Source organism: Anas acuta, chromosome 2, assembly GCF_963932015.1.
Source record: "Anas acuta chromosome 2, bAnaAcu1.1, whole genome shotgun sequence".
NCBI lineage: Eukaryota > Metazoa > Chordata > Aves > Anseriformes > Anatidae > Anas > Anas acuta.
This window is the reverse complement of record NC_088980.1, coordinates 32,418,940-32,443,392: the sequence shown is the minus strand read 5'-3', so window position 1 is coordinate 32,443,392 and position 24,453 is coordinate 32,418,940.

The following is a 24,453-nucleotide window of genomic DNA, read 5'->3' as shown; positions in this document are numbered from 1 at the left end:
CTTTTAGAGTTAGTACTGTTAAATGGTATTCAGATTTCAATTTCAGCTATTTCGCACCTTTCAAATTCATAAACGTGAATGTTTAGAAAGATGTTGTTTGGATTCCTTTTGGCTTTGTGGTATCTGGCTCTGCTTTTATTTATGGATTAGTTTCCCTACTTTGGATTTTGATTCCTGATTTCTTTTATAATCTTTGCCTATTTGCCTTTTTTATTTCTTTCTCTCTAGTTGAAAGCCTGGTTCACTATAAACTCTGTAAATGATATGTACTATTCTGTATGTATGGCTAGGTGTTATGTAGGCTAGAATTAAATATATATATATAATTAAATAAAGCATGCAAATAAGATAGCAGAAAATCATTAGAGAAGTAAAAGATTTTTTTTTTTCACACTTGGAGAAAATCACTTCACAATAATAAGTTTGAGACACCAGTCACTGAAGTCACTGAAGTTTGAATCAAATAAAGCAGAGACATGGACTCTGTGTTTCCTCATCCAAGTTGTCTTCTCTCAGGGCACTGGCAGGAGAGGAGCCACATTATTTCTCTTTGTGAGAAGTTTCATCAAATAATCTGACATCAGATCTCTTTGGGGATCAAATCCAGATTGCTGCTGTTCTTGCTGCTGTGGCTCTGGTGTAACTGGTTGGAATGGGAAAACTTTTTTTGGACAATAGCAAGCTAAATCAACAATCTTTATGGCAGTTTTGCTCATGACTTACCAAGTTAACTACCACACTAAACAGTTAACATTTGGAATTCACAGATGGAGAAGATGAAAGTACAGAAAAGTTAAATGGCTTGCTAGATGATGAAGAGTGAGCCAATGGCAGAGCCAAGAAAGGCAGCTTAGACTCTCATTTTAGGGTATAGCTCTGGCCAAAAAAATTCAGCCTTCGAAAGGGAATACTGTATTTTATAAAACTGATTGTTATGTTGAAGATTGTGGGTAAAGTTTGATGCTCTTTTTGTCAAATTTTGTAATAACCTGTAGCTCCTTACCAAGACAGCCCTGTTTGAATCACCTCTGGGGACTGATAAATTTCAACCCAAGAGATAAAAATGTTACAGACTTTGGAAGTACGTGCCAGACATCAGATCACAAAAATGTGAAAGCTGGGTCCTGTTTCCAGTCAGAAAGGCTAGATATGGTAAGTCTTTGCTTCTCTGCTCTTGAAAAAGAAAAGTATGTTTTTATTGGAATCCAGTGGCCCCTTTACATTTGGTTTAAACTCTTTCCACTATGTACATGTCAGCTGTAAAATATAGTACTTAGATTTCAGGGATTCAACATGGTAAATACTCATGAAGGCAGAGAGGACTGACTCCCTGCCTTTCCCAACACAGGACTATACTTAGAAATATTCCACTGGAGGTGCAGATACTAGCAGAGAGACTTTTAGCTTACTGACAAAGGGCTTTCTTTTCACAGTTACTTCTCTTCACCTCCTCAGATGTATCTCTGTGATCACAGATGAGATATCTGCATATCACAGGTTGAAGGCAGAAGACCAGGGAAGGTCATGTTTACACCCTTGCAGTAATATTTCCAGAATGGGATTTCTTTTCTTACAATAAAGAAATTAGGTCCAGGAGAAGTTGGACAGAGATGCAGATTTTTAGTAAGACTGTAGCTAATTAACCATTGGCTAATTAATCCATTACTATCTGGTGCCCATCTATTGCATGGGGCATTCTCTTCCTAAAAAAAAATTTAGAATTTTTTTCATTAAAATCTGACAGGCAGTTAGTTCAATCACAGGCTGTTAAACCAAAAACCTTCACTGATACAGAAGAGAAAAATCTTTCTTCCAAGAGAAGGAAGAGCAGGTGAGCCTAGGCCAGTGGCCAGAGAGCCTTGTTCTGGTCTGGCAAATGTGACATCTCTGCATAAGTCTGTGCTGAGGAAAATCCTCCCACAGTTAAAATTGAAATGCCATCTCCCAGTTTCCACTTCAATCTCCATGGATACCCCACTTTTTAAACTGAAAGACACCGGGAGACTTCTTCCACATTTGTCATTCCAATAAGCAACAACATAAATAATTGTCCATGGCTTTTTTTCTTGTCTTTTTCTTTTTTCTTTTTTTTTAATAACTTTTTTATTTTTTTTCTCTTAATATTTTTTCTTTTATTTTTTTTTTAATTTTTTCATTTCTTTGCCTTTTTTTTTTTTTTTTTTTTTTTTTTAATTAGGTGTTTACTGATAAGATACTGGAGCTTTCCTGGAAAGCATACTGTCTTGGAGGTGCCGGGTGACTTCAGACCCAGTGCAAATGGACACTGATAGCAACCACTGTCACAGGAACAACCCTGCACTGGGATGGCTGCCAAAGAAGAAGGGAATAAGAGGGTAGAGAGAAATTTAATGAATAGCAGCAGCAGAAATAGGTACAAGAATACTCAGAAAATATAACATAAAACAAAACATAGACCTTTTTTAATAAAAAAAAAAAAAAGAAAGAAAATAAAAGAAAAGTTTAACATTGGTTTTCATAAGCAAATTTTTTTTTCTTCCAAATATTATTTCTCTAAGTGAATGTAGCTTCTTTATCCATGCATACAAAATGAATAAAATAGTCCAAGCATCATGACAGGTTCCCATCCATGCTTCCCATGCCTTGGTAGTCCTTGACAATATCTAGGTAGTAGGTGAGGAAAGTGAGCTTCCTACATAAAGTGACTGAGAGCACCTATATTCATCTCTCTGGAATATTTGATCTTTGGAAGAGGATCTGCCTCACCAGAAGCAGAGACCAGCCTTTGAAGTAAGCAGCCAATGGAAAATCCTAAAATTAAGTGGTATGAATATCCTCCCAACTGCATGCGGACTTGATATGTCTGCTTCCACTCAGATGCTGCTTTGACTAATGTCTTGCAGTTTTAAAGCACAGTAGGACAGTGAATGTTGGCCAGAAATCACATTAGCCTGACCATCCAACTTGAAGCAGTTGTTGTATATGTCAGAGGAGGATTATTTGGTCAGAAATGAACACAAATATAGTATGGAGGTATTTCTTTATTAAGAAAGAAACTACAACATTTTAACAGTTACAACATGCTTTGTATAAAGCATAATTCGAGATAACAATCACACTTCCTTTTGCCCTACCAGGTACTCAAAACCTGTTGAACTTTTGTTTTCTGTGACACCCTTGTGTGGATAATTGTGACCAGACATGTCAACATACACTTGATATTTGCTCTTGGCATTGAAGTACTTAAAGAAGGTATGGCCATGTTTTTGGAGGGATTCCCCTACCTAAGCCACACCTAAGTAAGGTGGCAGACTATGCTGTCCTCTCTGTAGTTACACTAAAGACCTGAGTATTCTTTTGCTACTGGCATGAGTAGTGCCACCTTATTAGTATCAATCACCTGGTTTTGGAATAATGATATTCCTGTAGGTATCTTGCTTCCCTCCTCTAGGAATCTCTGCTTCCTTCACTGTGCAGATACTTTTGCTGTGTGACCTGCTGATTAACTGTCACTTTCCGGGAGTTTGCATGATTCATTAGGATGAAAACAAACAAACAAACAAACAAACAGAAAAACACTGGGGATTGGCTTGGAGAATGGTGGATTTGGTGGATTTGTTTCTGATACCTGAGGGGTTTTTTTGTTTGTTTGTTTTTGTGTTTGTTTTTTTTTTTGTGTGTGTGTGCCTGAGTGGGCTGCTGGTTACCTCCAATCATGTGCTGTCTTCAGGGCAGTCATGCTGCAGGCACTTGGATTTGCTGCACTGCACAAGGGCAAGCATAGCTTTGGGGATTATTTCTGTGTGCTGCAGAAAGGCATGGCCTCTCTCTAACCACAAAGTCAGCTCTTACCTGCACTGCTTTTCTCCTATGCTCTCTACACAATTTATCATTCAGTAGGGGATGCACCGACACACACACTGCTCCTTTGAATTTCTAGTTCCCTCTGTCTCTGAGCAGGGTTCTCATGACCGCTGACGTAGCCAGCAGCCCTGCAAGCAGCCCTGCAGTTTGGGGATCCAGCGTGTTTGGTTGTGTGCTTAGAGAGTCACTAGAGTGAAATTTAGGAGCATTATCAATGACTTGGAAGCTCATCTAAAAATTCATTTTCAGGCAGGATTAAAGAGAAATCTCTGTGGATATATTCACATTTTCATTAAGGACGCTCACTTGCTACACTGTTGGTTAACAGTTACTACACTGTCAGGTTCTTATTTTAAGAATCCATTCAGGGATCTTAAGCTGCAGTACAAAACCATATAGTCAATCAATACTTGCCTTTATGCTCCTCTGCAAAACACATCTTTATCAGCAAACCACCTTGAGATCTAATGACTATATGTAAATTCAAACCCTATCCCCAGTCCTTCAGTATTACCAAATGCATTTGGTGGCAGAGGAGGGCAATTAGGTGGCAAGGATGAACAATTAATTTCTGTAATAATTATAGTGCCTTGATTTTTTAAAATATTATTTATTTTTAACTGAGATAGAAAGAAGACCTTTTGAACTCTTGTACAAAAACAAACTTGTGTATGTTTATGCTTTGAGAGGGTAGCTCTTAGGAAGTGGGGCACACAGGTTCACATGTTTATTCTACCTCATTTAAGGTGCAGGTTTTTGGCTTCCCTCCTCCTCATTCAGGAAATTGAAGGATTTTTCTTTTTCCTGGGTACTCTGCAAAGAGCAACACTGCATAGTTGTCCAGCTGTACAATGTGTGTGTGCTTCTCTTTATCTACTGGCTGACAACCAACCAGCATTTCTGAAAAAGTCTCTCATCAGACATGAAATGTTTCTGCAAAAAGTTTTGATTTCTACAAAACATACTTTTCCAAGGTTAGATTTAATCAAATCTGTTTTGACTGATTGTATTTAGCATTCTAAAGAAGTGCTGAGCACCTTGCCGTGTCTGCTCCAGGTTTTTCTGTAATTAAAGTGTATTAGGGCCTTTGGAAGAACTGAGCAAAGCTTCCTCTGGAATATCTGATTTCAAATACAGGAAGTCCAAATTGTACTAATTTGAGGTGTGTAAAGTAAGGTTCAATATTTCACTGCACAACATTTTTACATCAGCTTGGCTTTGAGCAGGGTGGTTAATACAAGGTGTTTTTTGTTGTTGCAGTTGTTGTCTTTTTCCTTAATGTGTAAATACATATATTTGATTCTATGTTAAAATTTTAGAAAATTAAACTACGATATCTGTTTTCTGATCTGAGTGGTAAAATCTGCTCCATCTTTTTTTCTCAAAGTGGATGGATAACATTGAATTCTTTTTGTGCCTTGGCCATTGAGTTAGCCAACTATTAAGATTTTTAATATGAGAACACTATTATAAGGTCATCCACATGGCTCTATGTTTCTTCATCTATCTTGAAGTACACACTTCAAATCCTAATTCTTTAAAAGCTTATGTGTATGAATAGTCCCACTGAGGTTAACAGGAGTTGATTTGTATGATGTTAACTGAGTACATAGAATTCTTTGCAGACTCATTGCTTTAGTCAGTGTTGCATAGGGAACATAACTCTTAAGTAATCAGAGACTGAAAGAAAAAGTAGTGTGATCTAGACACATATATTAAAATACTTTTAGGGCATTTGAATGAAAGAATACTATTCCTGTCTGTATTTTCACTATATTTTCACAACAAATGAACTTTACATAGCAAGCCCATTGGAAACACATGTGAGTTGTAACTGACCTTCATCTTGAGTGGTGTTTGTAGAAAGTAAAGAATCAGAGAACTGGAATTGGAGGAATTAGAGGGGTGGAGCAGTAGAAGAAGTGGAAAGAACAAAAAAAAAAAAAAAAAAAAAAGAAGAATAAAAAAAGAATAAAAATGGCTAGAAATGCTGGGAATGGCATGTTGATTTTTTTTTCTTTCTTTTTTTATTTTTTGGACATGTCTAAGCATAATATTACAGCACATTTCACAGCCAAGCAGTGATTGCATGCACTAGTTGTAGTCTCTGGGCAGGGATTACTCATTTCATACATCATTTAAAATTAATTGTAGTGATTCTGCAAAGTCAGTGCATACTCTGAATGCAAGATTAGAAGAAACTGTTTTTGTTTTAAAGTTGTTTGATGTTTCTGTTTTGAAATATTTCATTTTTCCTTAGACAGCACCCAGATTGGCCAATGATATGCAATACATTCTCTTCTCTTTTGGAAAACAGAACTTCATCAGATGGAATTAAATCTTTGACAGTCTCATGACAATACACACACATGCCTACTCCCTTCATACAGGAAAGTTAAATGAAGTTCAAGGTTTGTAGGCATCATTAAGTCAGACTTGTACAGGAAGGCAAGCATTTACATTTGAAATATGAGAATCTATATATAACACACAGAAATACAACAGCCACTTACTTTTAGAGTGGTTACATATATGTATGTGTGTCCTCAAAGAGAAGTTCTTCTGCTCTCTGCTAGTGAGAAACTCTGATTATTCCTTGATGATAAAATAGTAACTGTAAGTCCCTCTCAAGGTGAGCATGCCATGCTCATACCATGCAATCAATCCCACAGGGCAGGCTAGCAAGGTGTTAGGGTCTGGTTTCTGGGTGCTCTGAATATAGCTAAAAAGTGTAGTTCTGATACTATTGACAGTATTTTGGAGGAGTTTGAGACAGGTTTGTAGCATGAGTTGTAACATACAATTGTAAGAAATTATATTGCTTGTAGGTCAACTTTGACTAACTGCTTGTGACTATTCAAAACATTTATGAGTAGGCAAATGTTATTTTCAATAAAATTATCAGTATTATGATTCAGAGTAATTAAGTTATTTTTTATAATTGTGTGTTCATAGTCATGGTATTTCAGTACAGGGGAAAAGTTTTTAAAGTGTTTCATCAGGATTTAGCTGAACTAAATTAATCCTGTGCTTTCTACTTGCCTCTCAACACTTTTCAGACTTTTGGTAATTCCATATCACGTTAAACTGTTCATTAAAAACTCTAATATAATTTTGAAGGATCTGATTACAATAATTTTCCATTTGTTTCTGGCATGCTCTGGGCTCATACTTGGAAATGTTAACAGATGGATAGTCCTTAAAATATGGTTTATGCTTCATAGTTCATGATTTATTAAGTGTACCAGCCAGAATATTTTGATAACATTCATTTGTCAAGGCTAGTGGAAAACCACAGCAGAAAACTCTGAAATTTAGCAAAAGTGTTATTTAAATTACAAAGAGTTTTCTCAGTTTGTGTATGAATTTCCTTTGTTAGTTTGTTTACATCTCTGTCAAGTGTTTAAACAGTCCATCAATTAATACCATTGTTGCTTAAAACCACGTCATTTCAGCCTTCCTTTCTGTTTTTAGTTTATTAAAGCCAGACATCATTATGTGACATTTAAGGTATCTTCTCCTATTATGAGTATCTATAAGGAGCTATGAAGGTGGTATATTGCTGTCCTCCAGTTAGAAATGGGAAAACTAAGGCAATGAGAAAAGAAACTACATGTTCAGAAACATCCATCAGACTGAGGGCAGAACTAGCAGTGGACCTTAGGCCTCTTGCACATGCTCACATCAGGGCTGTGGCACTAGACTTGGCACTTCAACAAGCTGGGCAGTGCATGTAAAGCCTTTGTCAAGTGATGATAATGATGATGATGATGAAAAAAAGTCTACTGTCAAAAGTCTCTGGGCTATGAAGAAACATACCGAGTATGAGTATACACTGTGACATCCACCAGAGATAAAGGGTGAGCTTGACTACACACTCCTCAAGTTACATTTAGATCTATTCTACCTTTATCAATGACATTGGTACACAGAAAGAGACAAATGTCAGTCCCCTAATTGATGACCCCTGGGTTCCCCTTTCATCATTTTTACATATTGAATGGGAAATTGTCTTCTAAGGTACAATTATTCATTATTATTCACAATTATTTTAATTGCATTAAAACCATTCCCTTTGCACTACAGAATATGAATGGTGTTCAGGAAACCAGTCATAGGCTTTCTGATTATTACAGATCCTTGCAAGACCTTCCTTTCTGGCTTATGAAGGTGAAAATGAAGCAGTGGATTAAAGGAAAGTACCAACAGAAGCAGATCTATATGTCTTTTAGTAGCTGCAAGGGTAAGATGCAAGCAGGAGTGAAGGAAGAATCTTTTTTCTCTGCATCTGATGTGAAAAGTCAACGTGTGGGTTGTTAATGGAAAATTTGGAGAAGACTGATGGGTGCACAGGCAATGAAATTATAATTTACTCTCAAATAGAAAATTACAAATAGAAATTACTATTTGAGAGTAATGTGAAGTGTGAGGGAGATTACCAGTGCATAGAATTTAACCCAGTCTAGCAATTCATGGCAATTCATGCAGTAGCAGATGGCAGGCTCCAACCCCAAAACCAGCACTGTCAAACTTCAGACCAGATGTAAGTTACTGAAACATGGGAATACTTTAAAATTTGGCTAGATCCTTCCTCATTACCTGTGTTCACATAGTGATCCAGCTACAACCTTCCACCTTCAAAGGAATCCTAGTGTGTAATTGAAGGTACTGCCTTATGGGCAGTATTTCATTGTGTTTGCACTCAGTGCATATGCCACTGAAGATACCAAACTTCTTTCTTTGTTTTGTGTGCCATATTTCCATTGTGATTGCAACAGCAGATATTTCTGAAGGGTTTTTCTAAATTTATTTCTCCTAGGATCTTAAACTTCAACATCTTTTGCCATTAATATGAAGGGGGGAGATACAAAAGGTAAAAAGTTGTGTGTGAGAGAGCAGGGAGGATGAGTTAAACTTTACAGACAGTTAACGAGGAAAATGGATACAATAATTTGTATTTAATAGTTTGTGGCTATATCAGTCCTTATGAATTAACAAAACATGTATCTTTCAAACTTTGGCATACACTTTTCTATGTGATAACTGTCGGAAGGACTGGATAAAAATGTCAAATACATTTTGTGTGATTCCTGTACTAGCTGTACAGGTAGGTACCTGAGCCACAAACAGAATCTGTGAGAAAATCCTTATGAATATACTTTGTCTCTTCTTACATCCTTCACTTGTCATGCGCTTTTGACCACTGTGAAAGACTGGCCACTGAACTAAATGGACCTGTAGTCTCATCAAATATGGTTAGTATTGTATTCTTATGAACACATGGCAAAAGAGCTTGAAGTTTCTTTTTAAAGGGTTCAAAGTATACTGCCAATAAATGACCAACAGCCCAACAATTGTGTAAATTGTTCAGCAAAAAGCTCCCAACAACCACATTAAGAAATCTGTGATCTGCTCACATAGATAATTTGTGGGAATCTAGATAAAGTGTTATCCAACATGTAAATGATTTATTATAAATTGTACACTTAAGCTATGTGTTTTACATCTTGAGAACAGTGCAAGAAATTGTTGAGTTCCTTGCAAACCAATCATGCACTGGAGAGCAAAGTTGTTCTTTGTTCATCTATTGTCATAAGTTTGCTGCAAACTATGAGAACCAGCTTGCTTTCTGTATCTAATAGTTGTACAAAGAATAGCAAAAGTAGATTAAAAAAGAAACATGAGAAATACTACTTACAATTCTCTTAACTACATATATTATCTAATAGAGGACCACCAAACTCTTGAAGAGAGGAGAGGTAATATTAATTTAATTTTATCAAAGCAAACCTCTCTTCCAAGACCACCCAGCAAGTCAGTGGCAGATCTGGCACAGTCTGGGAGTGTTGGCTCCTAGCTGTGTTCAGTCTAAGGTGTTTGTCTTCCCTTTACCCCAACAGTGGCAGGACATCACTGTCCCAGCCACAAAGATCTATCTCATCTTCTCTACAGGATTCCAGTGTATTTTTCTCACCTTTGGCACTACAGTAACAAACAGATTTGTTAAAATGAACACAGAAAAGTTCAACAGCGAACAGAGTTCCTGGCAGAAGATCACAATGTAAGCATTTGATTTATAAATAGCTGAGAAAGTTTATCTCTTTGGATTTACAAAAACATGCTGTCATGAAAACAGATTGCTGCTATTGTAAATATCATGGAGCACTACATACATGAAGCTAAAGCTGAATTTGTCTTATGATTATCTGATTGCAGGCTCCCCTCTCCAAAGCCTGTGTCTGAACAGCACCCAGGATTTATAAAACAAAATATCAAAAGGTCCTGAGAACAATTGTGCAGAGATGCACTGTAGGCATTCACTAGCCCCAGTGGAGTAACAAAAGTCTACATTCTGCTTTATTGTCATGAATCCTTTGGTATCTATTTTCCTTCCCCTCTGGCTGTTGCATGCAATTAGTTCATCTGAAAATGCATGCCAAAAGGCCTTGTTTAATGGCTTGCAGTATATAATCTTGGTCTGGCTTTGAAATTTCTCCTTCACATATTCAGTATAGGGTGATGAAGACTGTATTATTCTTTGTCATCTGATAAATCTCAGAATCTCTAAGAATTTTTAAGTCATAAACATAACTCTATTTAGAGAAACACAATCTCAAAGCTGTCTTTCAGTTTTCCTATGCAGAAAATATACATTTTATTTAAGGAATCACTTGCTACATTAACAAGAGTTCATTTTCCTGGTATCCAGCTGTTCACCTTTAATTAACAGGACAAAGAGGACTGAGAATTTGCACTCTCATTTCCAACAAGCTAAGAAACATGGAGAATATTAAATCCAGTCTTTTTATTTATTTTATTTATTTATTTATTTTAATATTCCAGACAAAGTGACCATGTGACAAAAATCAAAATGCTGAATGCCACAGGAAAAGAGAACAGTGGCACTTTCCCCTGCTCCCTTTCCCCTGCTACATGCCATTTTTGTTCCCCAAAATTTTCAGTCCCAATGCTATGGCTCAGATAAGAACTTCATGCCATATTTTAAAACTCAGACTTCTTTATTGTTTCAGAAGGACTCAGGAAAACTGTCTAATATCTTTTCTTTGATCACAGCCATGCCCAGGAAAGAGACAAGACCAGAAAGTTTTCTCTTCTTCCTGAGCCCAAGGCAAGAGCAAATAGTTATGCTGCACTAGTAACAGATATTCTGATTGGAGAGCTATTTCAGGACTTCACATCTTTTTGTTAGTTTATTTGCTGATTAAAGAGTTTTAGAATGTGGTTTAGTCTCTTCTGTTATCTAACAGGTGCTGGCTAGAATTCAAATTTTAAAAAAGCAAAAATTACTGAAAGCCTTTGGCCAAAATCAGAGCTTAATCAGAACCAGAATCCCTTCTGACTTCTCCACTGCTGATTCATACAGTAGTAAAGGATACTGCCTTCAATTAACTGCAATCATCATTTATATCGTATCATTTACAATTGAGTTAACTCATTAGAAGTAATGGATTACAGCATGAACTTCACAACAGGATAAATATCTCATCACATGTAAAAATGCAGAGGTGCAGCCATAGCTTTCAGTTCAACAATGCAGATGCCAAACTACTAACTGTGTTTGGAAGGGATGTGTGCTGCATATGCCCACTCATGGTATCTGTGAAACTTGTATCTCTAGGAGCAATCACAGCATGGTGATTCCCTAGAGGACATCTTTCTGTAACTGTGGCACCTTGTGTGTCTCTGCTTTCCATGTTGCCCAACATCATCTCAGGGAAGGAAATTGCCTGAACTTTTTTTCATTCTGCTGATTGAGCTGTTTATTTCCTAAACATTATCAGATTTTGAAAGATTTGTTTTGGCAAATAATGACTTTTCCTATTGAGTAAAGTTACACTGGCTCAAATTACTCTTCAAAGATTTATTTTCAGTAGACGGTAACTATCAAGTGCTTTTTTCTTCTTTCTTTCACTAGGCATGCAAGAAAATCAGCTGACACTGAAAGTTTGCACCAGTTCTGTGCACTGAAGTATCATGTTTCTAATTTATTTTCAAAACTCCTTTAAGCAGGTCTTACTGAAGAATAGAGACACTCTTCTTTGGAACAGGCATCCTGGCAGGCAGCACTCAATCTCCTTCCCTGGAGTAAGCCCACCCCAGTACCTAACTTCAACTTCCATCTGACCTTCTCTCTGCGTTCTTCCATTCTTCTTCCTGCAGACCAGACCTTCCAGGGGTAAGGCATATGTGTGGGCTAGGTAGGATGCAAAATCACCAGCTTTGGTAGTTTGGCTAACTTTTGGTGAAGACATACAACTACAGACTTTCAGAACATGTGCAAACTTTTTTTTTAAGCCATATTTTTAAGCCATGGCCTCTTTACACTGTCCTGGTAGAAAGCTGCATCTCACTTGTACCAAACAGTGCTTTCCATAAAGCTCTGGCTTCCTACTGGTGCAGGGATGCAGCGCTGGCTGCCTCTGCTCTGTGTGTGGAGCGAGAAAGTGAGACCACAGCCCTGAGGGACTCCAGCACAGTAGAGACCTGAAGTTTTGCTTGCCTTAATATTGGCACCCATTGTACATGGGATGGATAGAACCCTTAAGTGCTGCAGGTGAGTGTGGTCTGCAGAGCTTAAGGTGGTCCCTCAGCCAGCAGCAAGGGCACTTTTAAAGAACAAGAACTTAAACTCTTTCAACTTCAGGTTTTCAGAATTATCCTGCCACATCCAGCAGCACAGATAATGGATATTCACTTTTATTTATTTTTTTTCTCCTTAACCCTCTTTTTTAAATTATCCTGATGCACATCTTCTAGTAAATGAATGTAGATGAGTTTGGTGGTCATGAACAAATCCGTCATGTGAATTCAGCCTTCAAATGCATTGTTTAACAGTGAATGTGTTTACTCCTGCAGTTTATAATCCTTACTCTGTCTCACTAACAAATCATTCCCATCTTAACTCAGCAGCTGTTAGCTTGGCACTTGTATTTTAGGGAATATTAACATTATGAAACTCTGGCCACATAACTCAAGAAGTTCAAGACACACGAAATGTTTTGACAGGATTTACCAGGCAGTTTTGACAAGCACTGTTTACCAACCTTAGAAAGTGATTGAACTACTAAATATGTTTGTGAGATTAATACACAATCTTACTCTTGTATGTTTACTACATTTATTAACTTGACTAGTTGAGATAGGTTGTAGCTAGGAGCCATATCATGAAGTCTTTTACCATGCCTTAGTCTGTGCTGTTGATGATATTGAAGAAGTGAGTGAATCATAGAGGTAAATACCAGGATGGCTGTGCCCAAAGGAAGCACCTCACAGCAGGGAAGGATTTCACTTTAAGTGATACTAGGGTGAGAACAGGAAAGCATACATGTAGGCTGCCCAGAGACCTCTAGAAATGTGGCAATAGTCTAGACTGAGAGGGCCAGTGGAACAGAGCCAATAGATTACTTAACCGAGTCATCTAAGCAGTTAAAGGATAATCAGATAACTCCACAAGCCACAGTGTTTCTTCTGAAATTAAGGACAAACAGAATTACAGCTGCTGTTCCACCACACTTTCTAGGGGGTGATGATTGTGATGAGTATTGCAATAATCAGACATGTTTCACCTCTTTCAGACCTATCAGTAGGGGGAGGAAGAAGCTACTTTATTTTCCCTTGGTTACATCATATTGCGCGATCTTGTTTGAACTGCACTAGTGTTGATTGTTGGAAGCACTGCAGTGATGATCATTGTCCTGGTACATTGCTTCTTAGAAATTCTTGCTCATTAGATGGAGAGTGTATAGCAAGAAACATATCTACTGTAGAATACAATGACTTTTCATACCTACATGTATGTCGTGCTAAGTGATATTGAGTTTACTATCAGTTCCTAGAAGTACTGGAAGCATCTGTTTGTTTCCACCTGAGACTGGGAGACATGTCAGGAACTCCAAAAAAACTCTTCAACTCTAAGCTAATAAGCACTATTTGATACTAATTTTCTATTTCTAATTTTTATCTGAATGAAGCATCAAATTCTCCATTTACATTAGTTCCTCTACCATATGTACCAGAGAAGATGGTTATGAAATATTCATTTTTCTTATTTTGTAGTTATTAGTCACTTCTAATCTATGTGACTCGATAAACATCCAAAGGAAGGATTCTATAACTGCATCTTGTGCCAGCAATCGTGGTAGAGAAAGCAACACTCTTCCAAAGTCCAGGCAGTTGAATTCCAAAAAAGAAACTTAGTGAGAAATGAAAAACAGCATAGCTGACATATTTATTCTGGGAGCATGAAGTTATTTGTTCACTTATAGGAAAAAGAAACAACAGGCAGTTATTTACATAAAATAACAAAAACTTGTGTGCAATTAACATTTATTTTTTTGTTTACATTTGAGTAAAGTATGTATAAGTCTGTAACTGCACAAGAACACAAAGTAGAGACCATCTCCTTAATCCATTTTTGAAAATGTATTATTTTTCTATGGCCACCGTTACTGTCCAATGATATCTGAAGCACATGCTGAGTGGTCCCCGGTTCATTAATCTGAAGTAGTCACCATGTTCCACTGAGGTTGTGTATGGTTAGCATGTCAGTCATCTCTCTTCAATTCAGCATACCTTTCTGAAAAGGCATTTCCTAATCCCCAGGCTATAATCTCATTAGCACTGCCTGATTCTAACCAAATAAATAGAAGTAAAGACTGATTGCCTGGTCAAAGCACTGTAGCTCAAGTCATAAGCCAAGGGTTTCAGTTATTAATTTACCTCAGTGGAACTGTACTGATTTACATCAGCTGGAAGCAGGTTGCGGAAGCTGTCATTATCTGAGGTCCATATTACATTACACCAGAGCTGGTTCAAATACCAGTCAGTAGCAGCGGAACACAGCATGGGCTAATTTTATGCAGGAAAAGCCAGGTCTGATAATTAAGGGGCACCAAGTTCTGTTTATGTACCCAAGCAAGCTCATTAAAATTAGCTCATGTATTTTGGTGCAACTCTGTAGTGAAGTATAAAGTCCAATTTTACTTTGGTAAGTGTGAATATAGTCCTCTTGAAAGCAAGAAGTTAATCACACTGGCAGGAGAACCATGTAATACCCAACCTCCCTAACGTCTAGACTTCCTGTCTGAATCTCAAGTACACTGAGGCACCTTTGTGCTTCCCTGTCCTCGCAGAACCATGCTAATTCCTGCTTGGCAAGCCACTGGAAGAGTGGGTAGAGGAATCCTCAATTTTTAAATCATTATGGAAGAAGCCATTCCAAATGCTACACTGCTACTGTACTCATGATGTAATAGAGTGGTTTTAAAGCTACCCCTTGCAACTGAAGCACAGAGTGTGCCTGAGGTTTGCTCATGCACAACTCTTCCCTGGGATCTGTCTTGCCTTCTTAGACCTGTTGATCCCTTGTGAGTATTTTAAGTTATGCCAAGGGACAAATATGAAGAGTGGTCTCCAAAGTATAAGTGGAAGGTAAGTACAAACTTGACTTAAATCTGCCTTTGTGCCTTGCAGCTAGAACAGCACTGAGTGCTTCTGGGCTAAAGCCAATTATCTGGCCCTCAAATCAGTACCAATATATAATATGCCTAAGTCTCAAAAGCAGAACTGCCCATTCTGTTGAGCTGTATAGTGGCTTTGTGAGGAATTCTCTTTCATTTGTTTATTTATTTATTTACTTATCCTTCAGGGATTGTGATTGGGCCACGAGACTTATTTATACTTGTAATCTATTCAACACTGGAAGTTGTGTCACCAGAACTGAATAGCTTTCATGCTATGTTTCCTGTATGATGAAACTGCAGCAAACAAACAAAGAAATTATGTGAAGATCAGGAAAATGATTTAATTTCTTTTGTAAAGAATACATATTGCAGTATATCTTGGATCAGATCCTCATTCACCCTCTTACATCAGTCTAACAACCTGAAACAATCTTTATACAAAGGATTCTAGTGCCATTACAGATGTATTTGCCCTCACTATGGGACCCTGTTACAAGTTTTTCATTTAAGATAAAATATGGAACCACAATTTTTACCATATCTCCTCTTTAAGTTACTTGTTTTCTCCCAAAGTTTTTCATCTGAAGCTGTATCACCAATTCCACTACAATGACCCATTGTAAATAGAGAAATTTACACAAACCAAATCTTTCTAATAATAAGAATTTAAAATAAAGTGTAAATTTGTGTCTCTATACTTGTTTTTGATAAGGACATTCTAAAACCCACCAGCACACAGTGTTTTTGTAATAATTATTTAAAATAGTAAGCACTTAAATGAATGTAATCCACCCTTTCCAGTTAACATTATACCATTTCATTTATTAAATGGGCCAGGTTTGTTATATTTATTCTCCATTACTACATGGAAGTTGTGGTTTTAACATTTACACATTTCAGAATATTATTTTTTAACGTTTAAACATGTCAAGTGATTTTGACCAGGCCAAAATCCCAAATTCTCTCACAGGTACAGATTTGCATTTTCTGGATGCTTAAACTAAGTGTTGAAAAGAGCAGGTAATCAAAGGTACAGAGTGCTGATGTTATATTCTAACATTTTATTGCAGAATTAGGTAATAAATCTCTCAAAAGTGGATATTTCCATTACTTAAAGCTAACCTGAGGCAAACCAAATTCTACATTTAACAGAATGGTCTCCACTGAAAGAGTGGTAGGAAATGCATACTAGTCATCGGTACATTCTCCATCTTATACTGTATTTCCTCTAGGAGTACCTGTGTGTCCTCCATTGCTTCCTCTGCTTCTACACAAAGATGATAGGTGGAATTTCTCAAACATCCACTAGAGAAAACTCAACACGGTACTAGTTAATTGCTGTTCAAGGAGAACAGACTGCCCGGAAAGTTGCAGGCATTACCCTCGTACATGAGTATAGTTGAGAAGTAAGTCCACTGTTGCCATCAATGGAGTAGAAGTAGGCAACAGAAAGATGAATCACATCCTGAGGATGCACCCTTGGTCAGAGACTGTGCTTCCAAAAGTGTGAAGATCTGAACCTGAAAGCACAGACTGTCTACTCTACCAGGGCACAAGACAGTGAATGTTCAGTACATTTCTTTTTCCTTCCTTCTCTTCTATTTTGCTTCTTTACTTCCTTTTTTCCTAGTGATTCTGCGACCTCTAAGTGCCTGTTTTTTAAGTGTCATCATTTTAGCATCTGCAGTTCTATTAGAAATATTGACATTGACTTCCTTTTTTATTTTTATTTATTTTATTTTTTTTTTTAACTTGGGAACTATTTGATCTATTAATTAATAGGTCTTTAACCAAACACTGTAGAAAAGGGAACAATTGGACTAGCCTTTGCATTTGGCAGGAATCTTTAAGACTCACTTTGAACAGCTGGACTCTTTACAGTCCTTGTGATGCAGATTAAATGAAAATAATACATGGCAGAAAACAGCTAAATCATTTGAACTTCGCAAGTTATAGCCTAGAGCCATTTCACTACAGCTCATTAGGGAGTTTATGTTTATAGTGTAATGCCTTTAAATAGATTTGATTTTTCTAAACAGGGTTTTGTAAATTAGAACTTTCCCAGGGGGCTAAAGCAGTGCAAGCTGTTCCAGTTGTGGGGCACATCCTGACTGAAGAGGCAGGACTACAGCAGAAACAGCTTGCTTAAAAATGTAGTCCTGTGCCTTGTAATTACGTGAGGGTTTAGCAGTGTCACAGTCGTCTGATGTATGAATAATGCCCATCACTTCTGGGACACATTTACAGGGTTGCCAACCTCTCCTACTTGGAAACAAGAATTGTGCTCCCCTCAGAACTGAGATGGTTTTAAAAATCATGAGATAATAAGGATAAATATGGTATTGTTGTAATTTGCTTTTCAGCTATGAAGTCATTAGTTGTTATACTCTTCAGTCTTTTATTTTGGTAATAAGAGAAGTTTGTAATTTTTTTCCTCATAAAGACTAGAGAATTCTCTGTACTCTCCTCAGTCCAATTAGCAGGGCCTAAGGAAACAGTGAAGTTTTAACTATGATAAAATTGCAGGAGTTGGTTACATGGTGTTAACACTGAAAACACTGTAAAATAAATTAATAAAAATGATCTTTTTTTCAATACTCCTTAGTAAAATTCAGGAGTTGAGCTTTTGGAAACAGAAGCTGAATTTGATGTGAAATGTCAATATTAGAAATATAGTAGTTGTTTCATTCTTTCCTCTACTTAGATTCTAGGAACATGTTTCAGAAGCTTTTATTCTATACTGATTTTGATGTAATCACACTTTTCCTAGTGTTATTTTTTTCTTTCTTTTAACCAAGCTTCCTTCCTTCCTTCCTTCCTTCCTTCCTTCCTTCCTTCCTTCCTTCCTTCCTTCTTTCCTTCCTTCCTTCCTTCCTTCCTTCCTTCCTTCCTTCCTTCCTTCCTTCCTTCCTTCCTTCCTTCCTTCCTTCCTTCCTTCCTTCCTTCCTTCCTTCCTTCCTTCCTTCCTTCCTTCCTTCCTTCCTTCCTTCCTTCCTTCCTTCCTTCCTTCCTCATATATATTTCAAGCTGTGACCAAAATATAGGTCCAGCCTTGATCCCCTTCAGTATCAACTGATATTGAAGAATATGCATCAGTTTGGGAATATTTTCACAGTACTTGAAGCACATTACAGTATTTGCATTGTTTTTACTGATAATTAGTTTTCCTGGATTATTTTTTTTTTTTCTGTTACATCAGCTGTAGCTAGATAGGTCTTTATTTTTCTTTGTTGATAATTTCATGTTATTTTAAGTTTTACCAAATAAAAATTATGTCTTTAATAGAAAATTACACAAAAATAAAATGAGAAAGACACCACCAACACCACCAATGAACTTCACACCTGGGGAGATCCATGTCCAGGATCTTGTACCTGTTTCCTTTTTTATAGTGAAGCATGGCCTTGGTGAGCAGTTCCTTCCAATATCTTTCCAATATTTTGAAAGAAAACTCCATGCAAGCACAGAAAATGAAGCTAATTCACTCTGAAAGGAGATGGACAGAGTGACCCACAGAGCAACAGCTCTTCTGTCTCTGTCTCATGATCAGAAGCATTCCCAAAGGGACTTCCACATTCCACTGACTTTATTCCCAAAACACTTTTCAAGGAAAGTCAGCTAAAGAATAGAGCAAAATACTATGTTTCCCTATGCAAAAGATCTTTTTCTACTGCATCAAGAATGTTTGAAGTTTTAAAATGGGTAAATTGTGGGCTTGTACTACATGCACATTTTATACAGCCCCCAAAATTATACCCCTCTCCTATTCCATCACAGGTAAAGTTTTTTACATCCAGATTCTGCAGAAATCAGACAGGTTCTGAAGTATTTGATAAATATGCCATATTTAGAAAAGGATACTTTCAGCTGTTAAAACCTCCACAGGCAAATTGCTAAGCAGAAAACTTTTTAAATATACTTCTTGAGGAACTGCAATTGTCTTCTATTGTTATGGGAATTTTATTTCTTCTTTCTGCCCCTTTGGCATCTACTGCTTGTCTTAGGAGAAGCAACACCGTTGTTGGAAAGTCAGTGGGGAGTCTGCTGGAGCACAGAATGCTGAATAGATACGTGGCAACTTACTCTCTGTATCTCACCACTGCCCAAGATGCTGCTCACAAGCCCTTGCACCAAGTTAAAGTTAGAAGTACTATACACTATCATTCAAAATTGTTTAGACTTTTTCGTTTGATTCATGCCGTTGCTGTGTTTTGTACATCCTCCTGACCACTCTTAGCAGCTGTAACAACACTTGTGGTATTACCAGTAATTTGCAACTTATCAAACATGATTGAACCTTGTTCTTTTGTGTAAACGAAACAGAACTCTCTGGTTAGCTTTCTTTATACTTTGGAAATAGTGCAAAGGAAACCAAGTCTATATTTGCATGCCAGACAATGAAACATAACACACAGTGTATACATGCCTTTGACACTGTAATTACTAGCTGTTGTTTAGATTCCATGTATGGTCACTGGCTTTGGCTGTGCTGGAATCAGCTGTATCAACATTTAATCAAAGTCTTATAGATTTTGGTTGTATATTTTTCTAATGTCAAAATGGAAATGCTGAGACTAAAAAATAAGTTCTTGAGGAAGAAAATGCATGCCTGCTGCACTGCAAAAATAATGAACCTTTGTGGCACAATGAGCAAAGCTCATTGGAGGTTTTGTCTACAATGAAGCACAACAGAACAGGCAATTTTCAGTTTGATTTACTTCTTCAGGATTTCAGCAACTTTTGATGAATGCTTCTGGAAGTTGTACTTCCAATACTGCTGTCTTGTTTATCAGGCTTAGCTTGCTTAACTCTTCTTAGAATTGAATCCTGCTAGACCTTATTGAACTCCTGCCACACCTTGATCTGAACCATATTGGTAACTGAAAAATATGTTGGTAATGCAGACTCAGCACCCACCACCTCTGATTGCCATACAGAGTCTCAGTAAAGGGCACAGAGTGTGAATGAATCATAAAGCTATTGCCTGTGCTGCAGAGTACTCACAAGCAACAGAGCTGAACTCTGGGAGCCAAGTAACCAGCAGTGAACCCCCATGAGAATATTCCATGTGTGGTCCATGAAGTTCTGTACCATGCTCAGTAAGGTGAAAGAACACGCTGTGCACTTAAGAGGAACAGTTAAAGTGAAAATCATGAAACAGAATGTGCATTTTAAGTCCTTGTTATGTTATACTTACAGTCCAGCTTGCTTTGAAAAACGTTTGAATTAAATGAAGCAGTAGATGCTTTGCCTAACACATTTCAGTTAAATTCAAGGTCCCACTGAAATGCTCCCTCTATGAAACAGTTTCCTTAAAGGTGTCAGTATCCTATCTGGTTTTCTGATTTTTACATATAAATAATTCCTTTTGAAATCCAGTGAGGGTGTGTGTGTGTGTTTTTCCTTTTTATTCTTTTTTTTTTTTTTTTTTGGTTGTGTCTTTATTGTTGTTGTTTTTATTTCTGTTTTTGATTTGTTTTATTTTGTTATTGTTTTGTGATCGCTGTAGGACTGGAGAAAAAAGTGGGATTACTGTGTGTCAAGAATGTGGTGGGGAAAAAAAAAAAAAAAGAATTCTCAGTTAATATTTCTTAAGAAAATACTTTATTTAAATCCAAATCAGCAGATATAAAGTCTTTGTTTCCAAATGTTTCAATAAATCCAACACCACAGTAGAAAAATGAGAAATCTTGCAGTTATTAGTCATTAGAGAAGTTTTTCATCATTCCCAATGAAAGGAGAGCATAGGAGTCATGAAACAGCAAAAATGAAAAAGCAAGCAGAAAATGTTTTATGAAAAAGTGAGGGTGCTGGTAGAAATAAAATAATGAGTAAATATAAACTGTTCCAGGCCTTCAGGCCATATAAGTGGGTAAACTTTTTATTGCTCACAGTAGAAGTGGTAAACTCTTAACCTGCATTTCCACTTAAATTTACCAGTGAAAAATTTCCCTTCTTTTCAAAGGGAAAGGGAAAGGGAAAGGGAAAGGGAAAGGGAAAGGGAAAGGGAAAGGGAAAGGGAAAGGGAAAGGGAAAGGGAAAGGGAAAGGGAAAGGGAAAAAAGGAAATCCTGATTTGATCTAGCTAGCCCTAGCTTCTGTTGAATGTGATGAATTGCTGTGAGAATGTAGAATGAGAAAGTTGGCAGCCACAAAAAAACAAAAGAGCTTTGGGGAAAGAGCAGCATTTTATCAGTATGAAAACACTGCAATGCAATTAAAGGAATAGTGACTACAATCAACATAATAAAGGTAATAAATCCATTCATAAATCTCTAAACAATAACAAGAGAGAAAACTCTTGTGAAAGATTGGTGTTAAATGTTGAAAGGTCCTTCACCTATTCCTCCTGAAGAATTTTCTCTAGCTCCAGCTTTCATGTGGCTGATATCAATACAATAATTCTGGATTCAAAACTTCATGACTGAGAGCAATATTTGGCCCAATAGCATGTAGAGAGAACAAACGAAAAAGTAAAAAGTTTAAATAAACAACCAAAAACATTTCTAAGACATTTCCTTGTGGGCAGATTTAATTATACAAAACCAGCTGGGGGTAAAAGAAATCTCAGTAGAATGAGAATTTCTCTTAGCTAAAATATTTTTATGTTTGAACATTGTTAAGTACTCCTTAAGGATTTCATTATTAGGAGAGCAACATAAGTAACAGTTGCTGCTATTGTTATTTACAAAATTATTTCCATTATAAAATCTTATTTTCCCATGGAAAAAAAAAAATGCTAGAAATTCATTCTTTGGACTACAGCGTTCTAGTCTGACTATCTATAAGTCTGGATGCATATGACTTGGGCATTTCTGTATATGAGAAATCCGTATCAGAAAATAACTTGTGCAATTTTTTCCCCTGCAGACTAACTAGCTACTGAATGGCTGTAGATTGTGCTTTTGATCTGGAATTGCTTCTCACTGAGAGGCCCTGTGTAACTTTGCTCTGAATAAAGCAGAGTTTGGGTTGAGCAAGTTTTAAACATTCTGAAATTGAAATATGAGTAGATGAAAGAAAAGACTTTTCCTTTGACTGTTAAGGGGCTAGTCAAAAACCCATTTGAGAAAATACAAAGCCTTTAGCTGATTTTGGTAGACATTGGCTTGAGGTTTAAATGCTCCACTCAGAAATAACAAGCAGTGTGTGAGTTTAACAGGGACCTAGGTAATCCTTAGAAAAACTCCAAATTGTTATAAGCAACTAAGGTGCTGGGGAGAAAAGCCCATCCTTTCCTTGCTCTAATACTTTTCTTTCCAAAGAAATCAATTCCTAAACCCAAAATATAATGCAAAAAAGCCTGAGGTCTTCATTTTTCTACGCAAGTTTTCCACTGACTGTCCTTAGCTGCTTTCTCATCATAATCCATGAGTAGTTGAAACAGTTGAAGTTGGAAACCTGTAATGTAAGGTATTTGTTAATGGCCAAGCCCATTCCCATAAAGGGTTTTCTTACAGAAAAATTAATGGCCTGTTGAATGAAGGGGAAGTCCAGGATTTGGAGAGGAGCACCATTTTGTGGGGGTTCCTCACATACCAGAACACAGGATGTAGTTAGGGCTACGTTCTTGTGGGAGGATCAGCCACCCACAGAAGCTCCGCATTTTGCCTGAGAAAAAGATGTGCTAAAAATAAGCTGAAAGAAGCAGCTCCCTGGAACAGCTATGCAGCTGGACTCAGGAGGTTTCACCTACACAGCTTCCATCTCTGTATGCCCATTCAGTGCCCTGCCAACTTTTTATTTTGGACAGTATTTACCTGAGACAGGCTGTTTTGCATATGGGCTTGTACACATTTATGTGAATGGTGTACTTCCCAGTGCCCCCAGATGGCAGATATATTCAGAAAATATTCTGAAACATTTTTGAAATATTTTGAGAGCTTAAGGATACGGTAAAATGCCACTTCTGCTCTAAAAGCCACAGGATTATAGCAGCTTCTACTAAGGAACAGGACCTCCAGATGGTGTCTGGACAATTAGTTCCAGATTGTGGAACTTGCACGTTTTTATCTGGAAGAGGGCCGGGAGGGTGTTTCAGTCCAAAAGAGCTTCAAAGACTGAGCTTCAAAATAAAATAAGACAAGTACATGCAAAAAATGTTCACTAATGCACTCAAGCCCTCAAAAGTGAGGGAATAACCTGATTACAGTTAACATATAATTTAATAGTAATATACCTGATTTTGAGCTACATTGCAAAGAGTAACTTGCAGCTATAAATGATTCCCTTGGTCTTTTAGACACGTGTATTATATTTAAGGCCAAAAAGACAGATTCCATGAGTGTCATTGATATGAGCAGAGGCAACAAAAGCTCTACTTAGGCAACATGCTATAGCTCTAACAGAGGAAGGAAAAATAACAAGTCAAGAATTTAAAATTGTTTCCTTCAATAACTATTGACATACCACTTATGCTTAATTACTATTTTTAATAAGATTTAGTAAGGTTACTAATTAATATAGTTGAAAATTTCATACTTGTACACGCACATGGCATTACAGCAGCATATGGAAAGTATCAATTTTCAATATATTCCTGTTGTGAAAATTTAGAAAACTAATGACAATACACTGTTAAGTCACCTTAAAACACAGAACAAAACTGTGATAAAAAATAAAAATAGTTTTTATTGCTATTCAACTGCCTCCAAAGTATATTTAAGTAGAAACAAAAGATAAAATATGTATGTCCATCTTTTGAGGTCCCCAAAAAATTTGACTGTTCTATACATTAGATGAGTGTGTTTGGCATCTGTATATTTATGTGTATAAAGTAAGAATATAAAGCTTGATTCTTCGAGATGCTGGCAAAAAGATCCTGGAAAAAGTAATTAAATACATACTTGAGTGGCATGTTTAAAGTAAAGCTGTAGACTTACTTTTAAACAGTTTTGGCTATATTTTTCAATACTACAATCTAAATTATTCAACACTTCGTGTGATCCACGTTTAGTGAGCAAACCTATATCACACAAACACACAAACATGCATAATGTATATATAATTTTGTTCTGAATTGTCCTTTTTTTTTTTTTTCTTAGCATTTTCATTTAAACGCCACTCAAATGTGGACAATTTAATTCTACCAGATAAGCATAGCTGTTGGTGGGAAGCCTTGTTCCCAT